At 40.9% G+C, this 19999-nt stretch overlaps 1 protein-coding gene across 6 annotated transcripts in view; it reads left to right on the top strand.

Annotated features, from left to right (window-relative positions):
* Positions 1-6449: 6449 nt before the first annotated feature.
* The window catches only part of tead1b (TEA domain family member 1b), a 42380-nt gene continuing 28830 nt past the window's right edge, over positions 6450-19999 (top strand). For all 6 annotated transcript variants that reach the window (XM_084682133.1, XM_084682132.1, XM_084682131.1 and 3 more), the window contains exons 1-2: positions 6450-6615; positions 7058-7184. The gene's annotated coding sequence lies outside the window, so the exon portion shown is untranslated. The remainder of the gene's footprint in view (positions 6616-7057; positions 7185-19999) is intronic.

The raw sequence follows: 19999 nt of genomic DNA, 5'->3' as shown, positions 1-19999 counted from the left end.
ATTCTACTCTGCGTGGATGTGTTTTGTGGATGTGTGTTTTAGTTTGTATGTTCAGCAAGATTTCAACCCTACTAAACTACTATTGCTTTTCAGCATGTTAATATGAGTTTTGTCTAAACCAGGGGTTCCCAATCCTGGTCCTCGGGCCTCCATGTCCTGCATGTTATAGATGTTTCCCTGCTCCAACACACCTGATTCCAATGAATGGGTCAATATCTAATTATGCAGAAACCTGCTAAAGACCCATTCATTGGAATCAGGTGTGTTGGAACAAGGAAACATCTAAAACATGCAGGGCATGGAGGCCCGAGGACCAGGATTGGGAACCCCTGGTTTAGACAAAACTCATATTAACATGCTGAAAAGCAATAGTATTGAAATAAAATGGAGGATTGGGAACCCCTGGTCTAAACTATAGACTGGTCTTTAGTGTACTCAGCTTGTAATCAATGAAATTATTGCTGGCCCAACCAACCCTAGCTGACAGATGGAATGACTCGTCAAACGGTTAACAGTGAATAGGAATGTCACATTGTTCTTATGACATCTATAGCACATAGAAAAGCAAAACACATGCACAATACATAACAAGGTTATAATTTAACCTTTCATTAAATGGTTTCGTTTTAAAAATGGTGATGTTATTTCTCCCTACTGTTCATTTCAATTTAGACACACTTGAAATTAGTAAGAGGCTTTTAGCTTGTCATGTCAAGTGACTTTAATTGAGAACAGTGATGAGTGAGTTTTCCTGCGCTTCAGTCTTTGATTACAGAACAAAGCTCTAAGACCCATTTCTTCAGTTATTTCAAATAGTTTCTCTTGTGGACTGAAAAGATTTCTTAAAAAGGAGAAGCTGTCATATATCTGAGAGTCCGTTTAATGGGCTGCTGTTTTTGTCCTGCTTTCTTTTCCACGTTGGTTTTAACACATACAACTATCGCAATAAATTGAAGCTCGAAGCCTAAGGATAGAGTATCACTTCTCTCACATTTAAGACTGGACTGCGACACCGCCTTTTCGATATCCTATTGTTCTGATGAGCATCCCTGACCATGCTATCATCAGTGGAACCGAGGGACTAAGAGCCCTGCATTTTTATCAGCGACAAAATGACCGCCCATAATCAACCGGTGAGCTGTGCCCAAAGGTGTCTTCAAAAGGAGCTTTTCCAGCCATTAAGTGCAATTACCCTCCTATCACTTTTTCTGCATCCATTCATCATATCAAATAAGCCTCCATGCATTTGAGAGGCACAACCAGGATCAGCCCCACTTTCCCTTGGATAACAACTGCTCTTACTGTAAGAAAAAAAAAGAAAAATAGTGAGGTAAGGAGTGACTGATACTGCTGATAAGTGGTTTATACTTATTACAGGGTAGGGCACTCCATCTGTTTATCCATCGATTTGTACCTTGAGTTCTGAGGGAGTGAATCGCTCCTCAATTGAACTCATATTGAAACTGCTTAAGTACAGTATTTGAACTTACTTTACTTACTGTAATAAAGTTTGTAGGGTAGTATTGAATATGTAACTTTACTTCAGTGTTGCTTTAAAAGACAAGGTTTTCTTGTCCATAACAATTTCTAAAAAGATGGATTTTCTGTTTGCAAGATGAGCAGCACGGTGCTTTTTGGATGGAAGGACATGAAACACTTCTCTAAAAGATGTTTTTGTGTGATATGGTCAAATCCTCAGTCACAGATACTATCTGCACTCACATCTGCTTTTAATCACATTTTAAACATTGGTTATGCCATAATCTCTTTATAATGGCTGTCGTGTGTTGGCAGATACCTTGTGCTGAATAGGCAGGCACATTTGACGATGGATGGAAACTCCTGCACATACTATATGATTCCAACTGGCAATGTTGCATTTCAAGAAAGGAAAAAAACGTGCATTCAATGGATGTTACCACACATCTGAATCACAACACAGTGTGCTGTCTCTGGGACACAGTGTCATTATAGCCCTGAAACAAACCAACACATCTAGAGTACCTACCTCCAATTGTAGACATGTAGCACATTTCTGAGTTGTGAATAATGATGTGATTACTGTCAGTTATTGGTTTTGCTTTAGATCAAAGAAACCATTCAATTCCCAGTGACACTTCAATCTACGGGGATCCTTTTAGAAACCCTGAACATCAATCAATACACATTCAATCTGCCTAAACATGACCAGTTATTGCATATCATCAGACCTGCGGTTGATAGTTCATTGATAATATGCAGCTGATGAGTGTAAGACATATTGTGGATGATTTACAATATGTATATCGGCATTTTGGATCCCTTGTTGTGGTACCAAGTGGACAGCATGGCCTCCCAACATATTTGCGTGCTTCACTTTACTGTGATCTGACTCAGAAAACAGTGCACTGCAGACCTCCTCCAATAGACTACCATAAAGAGGGCCTGCGTGGACGAGTTGGCTGCATCATGTGATTAGTTTCTTTTTGTCCTCTGCAGTGGAGGACTGATACAATGACATGCCTCTGAGTACCAACATGCCCATCAAAGGCAGCAGGCATTGATCCATATCTTCAAACACTGCATTACGGAATTGAATTAAGCAGACATTTAGTGCACAAACATTTAGACATCAAAACCTCAGCTGTTGCCAGGAGACTAGCGATCTGGCAAAGTGTGTCCTCCCGGGGAGAGAGAGAGACAGAGAGAGAGAGAGAGAGAGAGAGAGAGAGAGAGAGAGAGAGAGAGAGAGAGAGAGAGAGAGAGAGAGAGAGAGAGAGAGAGAGAGAGAGAGAGAGAGAGAGAGAGAGAGAGAGAGAGAAAGTGAAATTGCCCCTCTCCTCGTTGATAGGTCCTGTTGTACCCTGTCATTCACTGTCTCTGATGAGGCCTGTCATCTGTGCTGGATCATGTTGTAATTCAAGTTTGCCCTTTTGTCACTTTTTCAGCAAGAAAGGTACAAATTCACTCCAGCAAAATGAAAATGGTTGATTCCCATGGAAAACTATTGTGTGTTTTGAGTCTCTGAAATGGGATATTAATTTAAGATTTTCAAATTGCCTCTTTTCATTATGTATTTTTCCTATGTTGAGTCCTACTTTGTGGGATTATCAGCAATATCTTATTCACTAATATTGTTCACAGCCACAGTGCACAGATTACTATGTCAGAAAGAGGAGGGTCAAGCATTGTAATATTGTACAGAATCCATTATATTTACAAAAGCATGTATTATAAGTGACCACAAGGTGGCGTGTACTGCTGCACATGTTTGTTTGCATGATGAACTCAAATGTAATGATAAAAATGTTGATAACATTCCTGAATGCATTTGATTGCAGCAAATTTACATAAAAGGAAACACATTTTCTGAAAGGGGAAACATTCTGAACCTTCAAAAGTGAAAAGTAATTTATTTGGTGACTAATTATTGTACAGGACTTCATTTTCATAACAACTTTCTATGTAACCCCACGCATATATTAAAAGGAGCATTAAAGGGAACTGTCATTCTGCAACAGGAATTGAAATGAATTGAAATGAACGTTTTTCTTCTTTGCACTGGCAAATGGCCTTCTCTTATCTACCAATAAAGCCAATCAGTGTGGCTGGCTGAGCAGTCAGAGCAAAGAGCCAGTGATGGTCTGCACCTGGCCCCACAGAGCCATCTGATCAGGTGAGAGGTCATAGGCCATGCAGGGCAAGGCACTGAAGTGAACTAAACCAGGCAGATTCACCTCTCCGCTCCAATCCACCAACCCCCAGCAGCCCCAACCCTTCCAGACCCCTGCCCCCCGCTGTCACCCCCCAGGCCTCCCCTGGAGCAGAGGGACCAGCAGGCTTGAGTTCAAAGCCCGGGCCGGCCCACCAGACTTGCAGGGTCTTATCTGCTGTGGGGGTCAGAGGAGGAACCTCTTTGGATGTCTCTGTGGAGGGTAGACTGCTAATGTGTTGCATCCCAGAACCCCTTGATAGGAGTAGCCACAGGCAAAGCATTGCATCTATATCTAGGAAAGATATTGTCTATTGCAAATGACATCAGTGATACATGAGGCAAATTGGATAACAGAGATTTCTGACATTTTGATGGGTAATTATGGCTCTAAAGGAAGTTTCAGTCTTTTTCATGTTTTTGAAAACTACATTGATTGCAGTACAATCCCCATATTGGAGGCAGTGTACGTCACATGGAGTTGCTCCGCAAAGATGATTTTATGTTACCATGTTGTTGATTTGAATGACACTTTGAGTGGCATTGCATTGGGAATGCATTTCCTTTCATCACCTGGGCCTAGATTGCATGATCCTCTTTCTTGAGAACCCACTGATCGCTGTAGTGATCGTTTTGGTGCTCCCTTGTCCTACCCCCACCCCTGTTTCTGGTTGCTGTGGCCACACCCAGCCATAAAGAGTTTGAAGGCTGGCAGAGTTGGGGGGGTAGCCAGGAGACAGAAACCTGAGATGCCTGTTTTGGGGTAAACAGTTCAACGGCCGTGAGTACTGTCTTTCCCTCCACTCTACGCAGTGAGGCTTCTCTGAGACGCAGAAATTGGTCTGGGTGTCCTCCCGTGCAGATGCTTGGGTTGGGCTAAGTTGATGATTCACATGTACAGATAACTAGCAGCTGCAGCCCCTGGGTGTCCCTCGTGCCAGGGTTAAGGTTAGGGACACTCCTACTTTGCTCCATAATAGAGTAATGGAGTCTTTGTTATGGGATAGGAATTATATAAGCAGAAGTAAAGTGTAATTCCGTAAAGCTGATAATGTCATTCACATATTAGCACAAAGACTGAGGCAAGAATTCAAATATTCTCTAACCATGAATCATTTGGCTCTTTACAGAACAAAATGCACTCCCACCTGGGTTCACAGACACTGAGACATTTTCATATGGCCACATTTCCTGAATGCAATCTGCCAGGAGAGTCATATCCCCCGATAAGAGGATGAGAACAGGGTCTGATGTAAGGTTATGAACCATTTTACTGTTTGCCATTCTGCTGGGATCCGTTGGTGGGCTTCCTGGATACGCCAGGCTAATGTTTAACAAGGAGCTTGTGAAACACTGTCGACAGATGACCCCGTGGCTGTGAATGAATCACGGCTGCTCCTCTACTCAGGTGTTGGCCTAGTGTCACGTTTGCTGTGCTCAGCCCTGGAGAGAAGCAGGGACCGTTTTCCTGGGGTCTTCGGGGCCTGTGGCACATTTGCATAGATAAGAATGTCTTTTGATGGTTAATAGTTTTGCATTGAGTGAATGGAGTCGACATTGGAGAGACGAAACATGGAGAGAAAAGGCGATAAACATAGAGAGACGGTGAGAGAGAGCAAGAGAGAGAGATAGAGAAAGAGAGAGAGAGGCTGATAAGATAAGAGGGCCTTGGAAAGCAAATTTGCAGACTATGTTGGCGGTTTAGATCCCAGCTCAAGACAGAAAGATTAGGTCATAATGAAAATTACATGGTTTGATACAGAAATATGGAGCTAAACCACATCTGTCAAGATTCTGTCAAACTTTCGAAATGAGCTATTTATTAATTCTGAGAGTAAGAAAGGGTGAGGCAAATCAACATTTGCCTTATCTTACAGTATTATACAAATAATATAATAAAATATTGTTTTAGGCAAGGAGCATGAACTTTGACATGTCTTGGGAGACACCAGAAGGTTGATAATGCAACAACACAAACGGTTTTGACCAAACTAATTGAAATAAACTATGTTGTGTCCTCTAATTGCATCTTCCTTGAGTGTAGTGTTTCCTGCAACTTTATGTTTCTGTCTGCTACTAGACGTCATCTCGTGTACTTGTATGAATGTTATTATCACCGTTTTTATTAATAAATTATTGGAATGAAAGTTTGAAAACTTTTAATCCGAAAGTATGTTTTTTTTTTCTGTGCTGCTCTCTCTCCTTACCCTCACTTCAGTTCTCTTTTGTCTCTGCTAAACATGTGCAGACAGATTTTCCCGTGCTGATGGATGATTGATGAGCCGTTCATCTTCATAGATCCCTCCCTTTAAATGGATTGGGGTCAAGACACCATGCAGCCCCTGATGGGTAGATTGTTTAGACACGAACAGACATGTAGTAAAGTTTGCTGTGTGGGCAGTTGTTGTCTCTTTGACTTAGCAACTTCAGGTTCATGATTTTCTATGTGTGGAATTATGTTCAGAATTTAAAAAATATATATTTGTTGAAAGGAATATAAATATATAAGTTTGAATGTATCAAACCAAAGTATGATCAGACTGGAAAATGTATTGATTTGGTTATGATTAATGTCCCTCCTCTTTTAGGCTCCAGTTTGAATTCAACGTATTCTGTGAGGTCATCTTTGGGGATTTTTGTCCCTTGTCCCTCCTATCTACCGCTGACTGTTAGGTTTGGAATGACGACACCTTTGCTCCGCCCCAATGCAAACTCGCTCTTCGCGTTCATTTCATTCCTGTTCTCATTCCGAGCATTCTTCGCATCTCTGTCGGTGCGCTGCCGATTCACGTACACATACCCGGCTGGTCCAGAAACACAAGAATAACTTTACACAGTTTACAAAAACTACAATATCCCACATTAGACAGAAAAAGGGGGACGATTTTTTTTTAAATGAAATAACAATAACGGAGGTGTTGGAGGTAAGTTTCTATGTAGTTAATGATATGCAAAATGGTTGCAGATAACATTGTTAAGGTTTAGTTCATCGTGAATAAAAGGTAATTATACTAGCATTTAATACATGTATTCGGTTTCATATTAGGTTACCATAAGAATAAGACTGGGAAGTATCTGTTGGTGAGATTTTAGGTGGCCGTTTCTCATCGCTGTTGCAACAGGGTGCTCTCACTTTGTCCACTCAGTGTTGTATTCACTGACATAGCACGAAAATCTTTGACATTTTTTACATTTTTGTAAAGAAGCCCGACCATACGCCCTATTATAATGCAGTAAGTCATGTGCATGAACCTCAGAAACTCCGAACAGAATTCGGGAAACGATTGGACGAATGCTACATTATTTTATGAATCTCAATTTTGGACAAGATGACCGATCAAAATGTTGCTGTTTTCTTCTCTATAGTTGGCTCAGTCGGGAGTTGGAGATTTCACTTGAGAATTTTCGGAGCACGGCAAAAACATTATCCTGAAAGACTTGTTGCTTCAACACATTTGGCCGGGGGTTTTCCTATTCTTGCTTTGAAGTTACTGTAAGTACATGTTTCTATATTTGTGGCTACATTTACAGGAATCCCAACAAATTCTTTACATTCCATTTCCCTAATGGTAAAATCGATGTAACAGATCTGAATAAGACAAGTCATGTTGCAGGAAAGATTAGATCAACGTTTTTAGATAATGTGTCTGTTTTGATCATCTGTAATAGTGGGGGACTGGTTATTGTATTGAATTCAGAAACCCCAAGTACCAACTCACAGAGGAGGATGTTTTGCGTACAATAATGCTACAATTTTATCGCAATCGGTTCCATCTGTAAATAGTATAATAACGACACCAAACATTTAAAAGTGCCATAGGTCGTTTTGCTTTCAAAGCTGAACATGCCATTTTTCTGTTTTTGCACATAAACATGGTTCAAACAAAACCCCTAGTATTAAAAAAATAACCCATGTCATGTTAGTTTTTTGCTTGAAAAAAAGCTTTTTCTACTCAGTTTAAATTGAAATAATGTCAAATAGTTGTACACGAAAGTTAAGCCTGTTTTATTATTGTATGTAGTCTATACTTTCACATTCCACGCTCCGTTCCATTTTCCATATATCCGTCTCCCTTTCGGCATACATTGTTGCCTGCTCAGCTAAAAACAAGAATCGCTCGGACGAGTAGTATGCAGCCAAGGCCACTTTTGAGTTTTTACCATTGGAGAAACTGATCAGATTCCGAAAAATTATAGCCTGTCACTTGTGACGTTACAGTGTTTTTTGTTATAGTCTGTGCATTTACAAAGTTGGGTGATGTGGAGCATTCATTGCAGGCCAACATCAGTACCTTCTCGAGTTTTATTATGTTGAAACTGTTGGAAAGGGGGGCACTTACTTTTTGTTTATCTGTGCATTGGTCTATCTTAAGATGTATTTGTGGACCCCTGAAAGCATGCAATATGTACAGTGAGTGCTGGACTGCTCTTGCTTAAACTACACATTAAACAACACTAAGATCATACCAACAGAAGAGAATATTCGGTTTTACGCATAGTATATATGCAAAGTATTCATTTAAATCTTGTTTCTGTTAATTTCATGGGGTATTTGCCAAATGTATGATTCAAGTCAAAACTCACATAAAGTTTTTCTCTGCAGCAGTCCAGCAAGTGTTCTGCCATGCTTTGTGTGATTAGAAAAAAGACCGCCTTTCATACAGTCAATTATGGTCTTATATTTCAGTGTGGCTCTTGTGGAAACAGGGATAAATGAGTCTGAATGTTTTTTTACGTGTGGATTCCTCTAACTAGGTATAATTTACTACAATAAACAAATTGACACCTATCAGACTTAACCCTGAGGTGACATCACCATGTTGAGAAGTACATATGCTGCTTAGATGGGATCACAAATAAAGTAGAGCAATAGATGCATTGTTTTCAGCTTATGCAAACAAGGGGACCTGTTGGACTCTGGCCTGCATGGCATTTTCAAGTGCAAGAATAGGACATTGTCTCTACTTGACAACTTAGCTCATTACTTTTGAAAGTGGGCTTATGAATTCCTTCCCCTTTTGAACATGTGCTGAGGCTAAAGTATATCTGAAAGTATTACAAAAATTCCAACTAATGTCAACAAATCCAATAATAAAGTCAATACTATAAATAGAATCATATTATGACACAGCGAAGCACATTACTAGTATGGCAATATTTGTACATATTTAATCCATGATTGAATGAAAATTGGTCGCAGGCTATTTCAGAAGAATAACATTGAGTATGTTTTTGATTGGCTCACTCACGTGTGCTAAACAAACATTGCTCTCTTTCCTCCCCTTCTTTTGAACATATGTTATCCTTGAATTTTTTATATTCAATCACAGACTAGGACGTATCAGAGAGATAAGGGATTAACCCTTCTGCCCATAATATCTTTACAATGGATGCATGATTAGACTGTACAATTGTAATAAAAAACTCAAATCCCGGTTAACATATGGAGATACATTCCTATTAGTTTAGGAGTTCTGATTTGAGTCCTACAGTTGAGAAGCACAGCCCACATAGGTCGACAGAATATGATTAAACCTCTGTTTTTTTGCACATTGCATTGTAACAGTGCTTTTGAAGGGTTGAAAGAAGAAGAATGTAGTCTTTCAGTTGTGAAATGTGAAGAGAATAATGTGCATTTCTAAGGCATCGAGTGTATTGGGTTACTCTGGGAGCAGAGAGAGAACCATTGTCTTTTCAGTCAGTGGTCCAAACTGAGATTGTGGAAAGCTTGTTGAATTGCAGAGAGCAAACAACGTTGTTCACAAACTGACATCTGTTCAGGTTGTCTTCTGCACCTGTAGATGAAACAATGAAGGCACAACGTTTGCTTTTACTGTACTGAGATTTCATGCAAATGACGATTTGACAAACTATGCTTTTCACTCTGTCAGGTCCATGCTATCGTTATGCCAGTAAAAGGTCACTGTGGCTATGGCATCATACAGTATTTGTGTGCTCCAGATAATCTGTCAGTTAACAGTACAATAGTATTTAATATGCTTCATATTTCAGTCACCAACTGTTGTTAACAAATGTAACTGTTTGTGTGTGTGTGTGCGTGGGTGTATGTGTGTGTGAGTGTGCGTGGGTGTATGTGTGTGTGGTGATCGTGGGGTCCGTAAGGAAGGATTAATGTAAACTACATGTTTATATACAGGAAATTATGTTCTGTGTTTCCTGCTGTATCTTGAACCCAAATGGTTTAAAAAATGAATTTGTACTATTTTTGAAAAAGCATATAATTGATGCTTACTGAATTATAATGGCATGTTCTGATAATGGCACAAAACATAGTTGTGTCATAATTTATGTGTCATATAAATTCAGAGTATACGGTACATGCTAATTACCAGCATCGTGTTTAGTGATATACACTTCACGCCTGATCATTCTCTTGATTAATTCATATAATGAAATAATATGGCCCTACTGTACATGCAGTAAGTAGGGATGAATGGTCCGAACATGAGTCTTCATGTAGTGTTTCACTTAGAACCAGCCTGTGGGTTTTCACCCTCTGTTGCCACAAGGCATTGTGAAGCAGCACTCTGCTGGGATGAAGCCCAAAGCAAACAGGCACATCCTGACTGATAGTCTGCAAAGACATCATTTCCTAATAAAAAACATCTGTGGTTGAAGCTAATTAAGATTCAATGTAGGAAAAAGGAATTCAATGGAAACTTTTGGATGTTCCATGTTCGTTTTTCTTTTCTTTAGAAATTGTTACTTTACACATTTTATGTAGACAGCGGTGGACACAGTTGTAGAACACTATTCTCTGTAAGAACACTATTGCTTCCCCTCACATTTGTTGCATTTCTGAATCTTAAGAATCTGAAAGACATCATTCATGGCAGTTTTTTTTGTGTGTTTAATAACCAAAACAAGACAAAAACGAGGGCATTACAGTCATTGATTGAACGAACACAGGATTATTGGCAGTGTCATTGTCAATTGTTATGTATGTACTGAATACAATGTGTAAATGTGCAGGCTCAGGGCCACCTGAAAGCATTGGTGTACCTGTTGTAAGGGAGGAAGCATGCTGCATCAGAAGACAGACCAGCTGCATCGCTGGCTGTCTGTGCCCTGAGTTAAACCCTGCTTCAGAAAGGGAATTGTTGAGTATGGTCTGCTGCTCAACAGTTTGAGTTAGGCCTCAGAGAGGCCGGCGTAGAGTGCCACCAAAAGCAAAAGCTGGCTCAAAGCCACTGACGTCATCTAAGTAAATCAGCTTCAGCACTGCAGCCATAAAATGACTGCCAGCTACTGAGTGCACTTTGGCCTTGTCAACTGCCTTTGAAAGTACTGTGCACTTTTTCTCCATATGTGTAATTGTGACAAACAGCCTATACACACACATATATATATATATATATATATTAATATATAATATATATATATATATATATATATATATATGTATCCCTTTGTTTATTCTCATTCATCATGTTTACTTTCAAAAAAGACCAATGAACGTGTTTTAGATGAACTACAATGCTGTATTGCGTTGTACTGGGATATTCTTGCAAAGCACATGTGGGGTGAAATAAGAGGGAGAGAGAAACATAAAATGTAAGAGCTTTCCTCATCTTTAGAAGTCATACAGTAAAGAAACCACTGTTTCAGCACTTTACAATTATAGTCTCATAATTCCTACCATATGTCAGCCTCAGTCAGCTTCTCAGGAAAGAAAATAATGAAGAAACAAATTATGTCTTAATCACTGTGTCATTAAACAATAATGACACAGAAGTCATTGTGACATTGTTAGACATAGCCTCCCTGTTTTCTCACTCTTGCAACTTCTGAAAAGTTTCAGATGAGCTATCCCACGATCATGAAACAGATGAAAAGGAATATTTAATCCATGATTCATTTGATGAGTCAGTTCCTGAAACCACTATAAACCTTCTCGTTCTTGGCCACAGCTGAAAGCAGGAAATCCAGGCTTCAATAACTTCCTTGCCCAGTATTAGCTGTGCTATGGGGCTAGCAGCCGTGGTTTAGAGCATGCTTCCTTCCACTGGCAAAATATATTTGAAGAGATGTACACCCGTGAAACAAAGGTTCTCAGTCACTTCATTTACTGAAACTGTTTATAATTTGTGGGCTGTATTCAAATGTGGGCCGTCCAGGCTCTCTGGCACCGTATTCCCTAGTCCTCGCTTGTAATAAATCCCTACAAGGCCTTTCATTAATGGCTGCTGTATTGTTATCATGGCTGACAGAGATCAGACAGACTCTCTTTGCCCCCGAGCTGCCCTGGCTTCGTCCGAAACACAGATACACTCGGGGGTGGCTCTCAACATTAGTATGCAGGCTCTGCCCAGTGAATAAGGTTGAACTCTATCTGGGGCACAGCATTTCAGCCTTTTAGTTTCTTTAACTTACTAAGTCAGTGTGTATGTAAATAGAGAGCACGTACAGCAGGGAATGCTGGGATAGATAATATGATTACACCTCATAAACAGTTTAACTGCTCCATCCGAGAACGATGCATCCTGCTTTGGACAATTTGTTTTGTGTGCATGCTGGAGTTACTTGACCAAGTACTACAGCAATGTTTATCCTCAGAATGTTCCTGGGCACTCACTAGATGTTCTAACCAAAATCTTGTTTTTATATCTACAGTCCTTTGTGCCCAATATTCATCCTGTAATATTGTTTTGAAGGTAAGGAATTTAAAAGCGGAAAGAGGGAATTTTTACTGCATTCAATTTTTTTCTCTTCGTAGAGAAATGGGTATTGGCAAAGTGAACACAGATTTAATAGTTGCTTTAAAATAATTGTGAAAGCGCTGCATGCTTAATTGGAAAGGCTTATAAATTGAATGCAAACTTTATTGAAGTAGGTTATTGAAATACTGTTTATTGTTTCCTTTCAAAGTACAGAAGACCTTAGGTCAGGTTGTGTTTCAATTTGATCCACTGGCAGATTTATATGCTATTTGTCTCATACAACAGCCCAATATGTACTTACCATGGTAGGTCGGAAAGGAATTTTTGCCCATCAAATTACCTTGGAGCTCTGTGAAGACGATGTGTCACATCTGGCCAAGCTCTCCTTTAAGTACCAATAAACTGGACAGCATCCGCCATACAATGAACAGCAAACAAAATAGTTTCGAGAAAATTCCATTTGACCTTTTCACCACTAGCTGCTCTGGAGGAGGGGGTGGTTTATGGCAGATGGAAGCCCAAACAGACAGCTTTTTTGATGAGATAGGACGGGTACAAGAGGAGAAGAGAGGGACATGACAGAGGGGAAAGGAGTGGAGAGGAGCAAAGTAGAGAGGATGGCATGGCTGGGGGAAAGAAGAGATTAGGAGGGAGTAGAGGGTGGGCTGAAACACTGAATGCAGATGGTGGCCCATCACTGTGATTAGGTTTTCATGCCCGTCCACACGTGTCATGACCGATACTCCATGGCCAGGCTCCACTGCCCTCCAGTCCTGCTGCCCTCCAGTCCTGCTGCCCTCCAGGCTCCACTGCCCTCCAGTCCTGCTGCCCTCCAGTCCTGCTGCCCTCCAGGCTCCACTGTCCTCCAGTCCTGCTGCCCTCCAGTCCTGCTGCCCTCCAGTCCTGCTGCCCTCCAGTCCTGCTGCCCTCCAGTCCTGCTGCCCTCCAGGCTCCACTGTCCTCCAATCCTGCTGCCCTCTAGTCTCATTGCCTTCTAACCCTCCAGTCCTTTAACCCTCCAGTCCTCTAGCCCTCCAGTCGTCCAGCCCTCCAGTCCTTCTGCCCTCCAGTCCTCCACCCTTCCAGTCGAACAGCCCTCCAGTCCCCCAATCCTCCAGTCCCCCAATCCTCCAGCCCTCCAGGCCTCCAGTCCTCCAGCCCTCTAGCCCTGCGCTTCTCTCATAACTGTCAAGGGATCCTTTATCCGGTAGACCTTTATTTACAGCTTTAATTTCCTGAGCTGTATGTGCTCTCTATTGTCTCTCCTCACACTACTGTGATGTGAGCATGTGCAGACTCCGGAATGCACCGCATATTTGTGACAGCCTGAGAGAGACAGGACAATCAAGTCATCAAATGCATGGATGCTGTCATTGTTATTGTCGAATTGGAAAATGTTTGTCTCATTTCAGATATTTAGTCACAGGATCTCTGTGGTCTGGAGGAACACTGGATCAGCAGTGACATGATTGGCATGCTCTTGCAGAGTGATAGTGATCTTCAGCATGCGCTGCCTCCGCAGTTGATGGGGTGACAGAGTGGCGTATGCACTAGCCACCTGACTCCCATCAGACTGAGGCAGGTGGGGAGAGCTGCCTTGACAGTCTCTGTAAATCAATCCCATTCTGCGGCGAGCAGAGATTGATCCCCGAGGGGCCCATTGGTAGGGTGCCGGCCGTGAGGCTCCAGGCCTTAGATTTGAGTGGGATATTATCAGACGGATTCACGGCACCCATGACTGCTGGTTTAAAGAGGCATGAAATAAAGGCTTGACAGTTGCCAATAACAGAGGAGGCATTAGCCCGCGAATGCACTGGACCTTTAGCGGCCTGCATCTGGAGATTGGTATTGAAAAGCTTGTTCATTCACTCATCAGCACTCTGTGCCCTAGAGATTTATTCATGAAACCTGGAGGAAAATCCAATACAAAGTAGATCAATCGTTTTGTCCCGTGGACAACAGGACATGCTTGTATACTGTATTAATACAGACCGCTTTGCAATGTTACCCTAATAACTCTGATTGTTAGGGTCATTTCCCCCATCTATCACCTGCTTTTCTTATCCTGTACAAGGTTAAGTGTCAAGACACATAGAGGAGGAAGTGCACTTTCATAATATGGGTGGTTGATTCTATTGTTTATTTGTTTGAAACTCAGATTTTACATTTTCTAAACAAAGATATTCAGAAATTCAATACCACTAAAGTCTTTATCACTTTTACTGAACCTTCATCTATTTCGTTAATCCTATTCAAAATATTCTTCAGTTGCCTGAAACTTTATTTCCCAAGGTCTGTGTCGAACAGAGGCTTGTTTTGCCTCTTTATTCTAATACATGCCATTCCACTGATAATGAATGTGTTTTGATGACAGGAAATGTACAAGTAAGTGGAATCTCAGTAATGTTCCATCCTTGTAAATATGCATAATTGGCTACTTTTTGTTTCAAACATGAAGGTTTTGGAATAGTTTCAGCATTACTAAAATAATTAACCAAAGGCCAGGGTAGGGTTTTAAAACACACAGTGAACATCGAGTTTTGTAATCACATGGTAATTATAGTTCTTCACAGTGCGGCCTTAACTGCTATGGGTCATTATGGGGTGCGCAAAAGCCATTCACGGAATCATTATCGCACCCTCCGAGATAACAGTACAAAAGGACTCCACATGGAAAATTACATTTAAGACCTCTCATTTGCTGTTTCATTACCTTGGTTGGTGTGAGGGTGAAATGGCTTCTCTTAATTTAAGGAGCTGGATTCCAGTTTAGGGTAAATGAGAGTGGCTTATATAATCTGCTATAAGTGTCATATCCCATAATGCCTGGTCACAGCTATAGCCAACTATAGCCAATGCAGTCACTTGTTGCCCTGGTCCCCTCTCCTTTTATCTTGCTAATAAGACCATTTCCATGGTACGGACATAGGAGTGATAGGAGGATGCAATTATCTGTGGCTTCAAGTATGTCTACAGGTGAAATTCCTACCTCTCCCTAACACAATTAGTGTTCAGATTCTCAGACACTAGGAGACCAGCTCAATGGGCATCAAGGCAGAATCCAACCTAGGCTGCTTCAACCTTATTGTAGCTTCAGAAGGATATCATAGGACGACAGGGAGTGGATAGAATGGTGGCAAAGGAGGAAGAAAAAACAAGCATTTTTTGTTTTTTACATGATATGTTTTTATTATAACTGATAGGATTGACTCAACATGAGCAGAAAAGTCATTAAAAAAAACATTGCTCTCTAACATAGTTATTTTTTACATTTGTACTCATCGAACACTCTATAATCCATGAGGTTTTCCAACAAACAAGGTCTAGTAGCACAGTGTCCTGAGGATGTGTAAAATCTATAAACAGAGCAGGAGCATGAGGAATTAACAAGGAGTGTGGCGTGTTCCATGGCAGGATCTGTGATGGGCTGATAATGATTCCCTCGTCAGAACAGCCCACTCCTGGGGAATAAAGGATGTGTGACCCACACGGCAGAACTAAACATGCTCACTCTCACACAGAAAGGAGCCTTTCTGGAGGATTCTGGAAAGGCAGATTCAAGAGATGTAATTTTCTAGGTCAGTTCAATTGGATTTTGCGATAAGCGAATGTACAGAAACCTTTTGAATCATTCAAGCAATGTTTTTTGTATTTGTAATCATCATTTATGGTCAGGTTTAATATAGATTAAGACTTATGGGGGTTAATTAAGCTGTTAAGGCTGTTTCAATGCACTATCTCAGAGCATTCAATGACCTTGGAAGAGTGACATGTACAGTAATGGCAGTGAAATTCCATGATGATCCATATACCTTGGAATGCTCAGCTTAGCCACTCTTCGGACTCTAGGACTGCTACGAAACATGCCGTTGTTGTTTTCCCATCGTTGTAGTCCTCATTGTCTACATGGATTCCAGTCCTTAGTTAGTCGATATCAGTCCACCTGTCTCTCTCTCTCTCTCTCTCTCTCTCTCTCTCTCTCTCTCTCTCTCTCTCTCTCTCTCTCTCTCTCTCTCTCTCTCTCTCTCTCTCTCTCTCTCTCTCTCTCTCTCTCTCTCTCTCTCTCTCTCTGTACCAAAACAGATACAAAAATCCTAGCATTAATCAACAACCACATACTGAATCCTGTTAAGTTCCCATAATTGTTTTTGATGGATCCAAGTCCCCAATTCTGGAAGTATATATATATGTGTGTGTGTGTGTGTGCGTGTGTATGTGTGTATCTCTGTACATGTGTATGTGCGTGTGTTGGTGCAGATGGCTGTGAGTTGTGAAAGAGGCGTGTAGGAACACATCCTGGCTTCAGTGAGTTAGACTTGTCAGCAAGGGGAAGGGCCTCTGGAGAACTTAACTTGGGAACACAGACACGGGTGGAGCACAAGTCTTTTGTGGGAATAAATCATTTAGGGTCATTGGCAGTAAATACTTTTTCCTTTGGAAGACTTTTTTGCCTATCTTGCCAAGTAAATAACATTTGAATATTGATTATCAATGTAAAAGCAAATTTCTTCCAAGAGATCTCCACATTGCCACCCAAATGATATTAGAAGTCTGGCCCTAAGGTATTGGCCACTAAAGTTGAATAGCTTAGACATGCAGTTCAGTTTATGCTTTGACATGTTTTTATAGAGCTTCAATCCATTGTATGTCAAAAGTTGAAAATGTAGGTGGAGGAAATATGTTGATGTTGTGCTTGTTGTGAGTTACCTATTGCGTGTGCTGCCTGTCATCGTGTACTTGGTTGAAGGTATGGCTAGAACAGTGATCTGGGAGATTGATATTATTTGGTTTGTTTGATAAAAAAAATGACCCAAAAGCCAGCATGTTCCCTACCTGCTGGAAGATGCAGGTGTCTGTATTGTTTGAGCATTTTTTTACTATTAGGTGTAATGTTTTAATGGATCCAGACTGAAGAGCTTCTACCAAACCCCACCGATACATTAGAGCCTCAGTGCATTTTTATTAAACCTCTTATTGTTTTTGTAGGCATGCTGTTTGCCAGCCAATATAAGAAGTGGTTTATCAGACTTGTGCAATCTTTGTAATGAAATGCTTGCTAATGATTGAAAATGATACATTGGTTTTCGTTTCTTCTTGGACATACTTACTGACACAAAGTATTTCCTGACGACACCCTATTTCTTAAGGCAAATTGTAAATTGAAGGTTTACAATTTACAAATTGCCCCTTCCTTCACCCCCTCTCCCCCCCAAAATAGTGTTATCACACAGTGTCTTACCAGAGTATCAGGAGAGAAAGATTATTTTTTGAGGTCACTGTGGTATGCAGCCTTGTCCCGCATTTGTTTGAAATGTTTGAAATGTTTTCCCTGCGTGGAGAATGAAGTGCAGCCCGGATTGTTGCATGACCAATCTCTCTCCCCCATCTGCCACAACAGCCTGGACAAACAACTGCACTTCAGAATCATCTGGAGACATATTGCTCTATCACAACAGTCGTCTATTGCCTGCTCCAAACCTCACAGCCAGCTAGTCCTGCATTGCATACTGTGACGGCTGAAGGATTGAGTCTCATTATATTCCCTGATTATTCCGAAATATTTTTGTACTACATATCATAGTCGAACTGTCTAATTGATGTAAATCAACTACAGACTATTCATTTGCATGTTGATTTGGTGCATATTTGACAGATGGTTTTAGTATGACCCATTGGGAAATACCTTGAAGCTCTTCTTCAGTAAGTGACACTCAGTAACTGAACAGGGAAAGGGACATGGATACATGCCTTATGGAGACCATTTAGGAGTATATCTTGGGAGATGTGGTCCATGCTGCGTTCGTAAGTAAAGAGAGGCGTTTAAAAACAACATGTCCCTTGTGTTGGTTTGTCAACTTAGACTAGAGATGTGACAATTCACAGGCCTGTGAGGAAATAGTTTAGAAGCCATTTTTTTTTTACCATAAGCATTTGATTTTGCCCTATAGATCCAATAGGTTTATAGTATTCACTATATTTATAATGTTTAATATCATGTTCTGAAGAAACCTGCGTGCTGTACATGGAAAGTCTGAATGTACGTCAAATAAATACAAATAAAGGAAGAAATGCTATCAAGATATTGTTATGCAGTTCAACGCCGTTCGGCTACTGTTGTGTGATGTCAGGAGACAAATGAAGCGGAGGTTAAAGAACAGAATGTAGTGGAGTTGACCCAACCTCCCTCTCCTCTCGATGGCAAAGGGAGACCCTTCCTCAGCTTGGAGACACAGCTTAGATCCTTTTAGAACCCAGTCCTCCTGAGACAAGTTGTTTAAGAAAAAGGGTGCAGGAAAGGTAAATAATTGAAGCAGATTTATAGTAAAGCCAAATGACTGTGGAGTGAGTACGGCCCATGTTTCATGACGGAGAGGGTTTAAGACTATTGATTTTGCGGATGTTCTCTAACACATGTCCAGATTAATAGTCTTCAATGTCTTAATGACAGAGCAAGGTGAAGATCTTTACTACACGAACCAAGATAGATAGGGCTTTTACTCTAATTCCTAATGATGCTTTCACTCTTGATAATGTATTCTTTCATCCAGTCTGCCTAAAGAAAATGAACTGGCAAAAGATGCAACCTTGGTTATAGTAAGAATAATAATGTGAAAATAGGTTTAAAATCTTACATATAGTATTTGGATTTGTGTGACTGGTGATTGAATTGCCTCCGTTGGCAGTGAGGATGGGGGCACTTGATGTCCTGGGACGCCTTGGTCTTTTGATGCCTTTGTGGTGATATGGCATGCAGAGGGTTCTACTGTTTTCCTCCCTCGGGTTAATCCCACAGCACATGCGTTTGTACACCTACCTCAGCTAAGTCTTGGGAAACGGATGACAGGCAGGCAGTGCCAGAACGACTACTGTAGCTACACATAAAAACCACAATTTAGCTTACTTCTAACTCCATTCACATGTCAGGATTTTACCTAACATTTTCTTTGTTTGTTTATGTTACTGTCAGAGAATCCCAGGTCTGTTTTACTCTCCTAGTGGTGGAGTGAATTGTAGTTGTGGGTGAAGTGCAGTTGTTTTTTGTTGTTGTGGGACAGGGGGTGGGGTAGAGGGTTCAATAATTCATTGTGTGTTTCACCGTACTAGTATTCATTTCCTGGAGTGACGCGCCAGGGGAAACCACCTGTGGAAGAAAGGCCAAACATCAGGCTGGTTGGTTTGCTTGGATGCTCACTGTGGATCCGTCCAAATGACACTGCTGGCTCTGTAGTTCTGAGGGAAATCTTGAGCTGGTATAGACCGTAACAAGAGAGAAGTTGTTTTAGCTTAGCTCTGGCCAAGCTAGAGCAAATATATAGTTTTGTTGTGTCAAGTCATTGAAGAGCAGTTTAGTACAAAACGGTAAGGCACATGAGATAACCTATTATGTTTTACAAAGCTGCAGAAATGTGGATGGTTTCACTCGTAGAGTAAGGAAAGAAGTCTTCTTTCTGGGAGAGATTGGGAATTCCTATCACATAATGTCCACATCCACTCTGGGAGTGATTATCAGTGTAGTTCATGATTCAGGGAGGAGAGAGTCATGGTAGAGAGAGAGAGAAAGAGAGGGCGATATATAGTCACAGACCCAGCCCATTTGTGGTGGAAACAGGAGTTTTCCCCTCCCTCA

Source organism: Hypomesus nipponensis, chromosome 19, assembly GCF_054491055.1.
Source record: "Hypomesus nipponensis isolate SF chromosome 19, ASM5449105v1, whole genome shotgun sequence".
NCBI classification, from domain to species: domain Eukaryota; kingdom Metazoa; phylum Chordata; class Actinopteri; order Osmeriformes; family Osmeridae; genus Hypomesus; species Hypomesus nipponensis.
The sequence above is the reverse complement of the archived record's forward strand: the minus strand, read 5'-3'. Positions and strand labels throughout refer to the sequence as shown.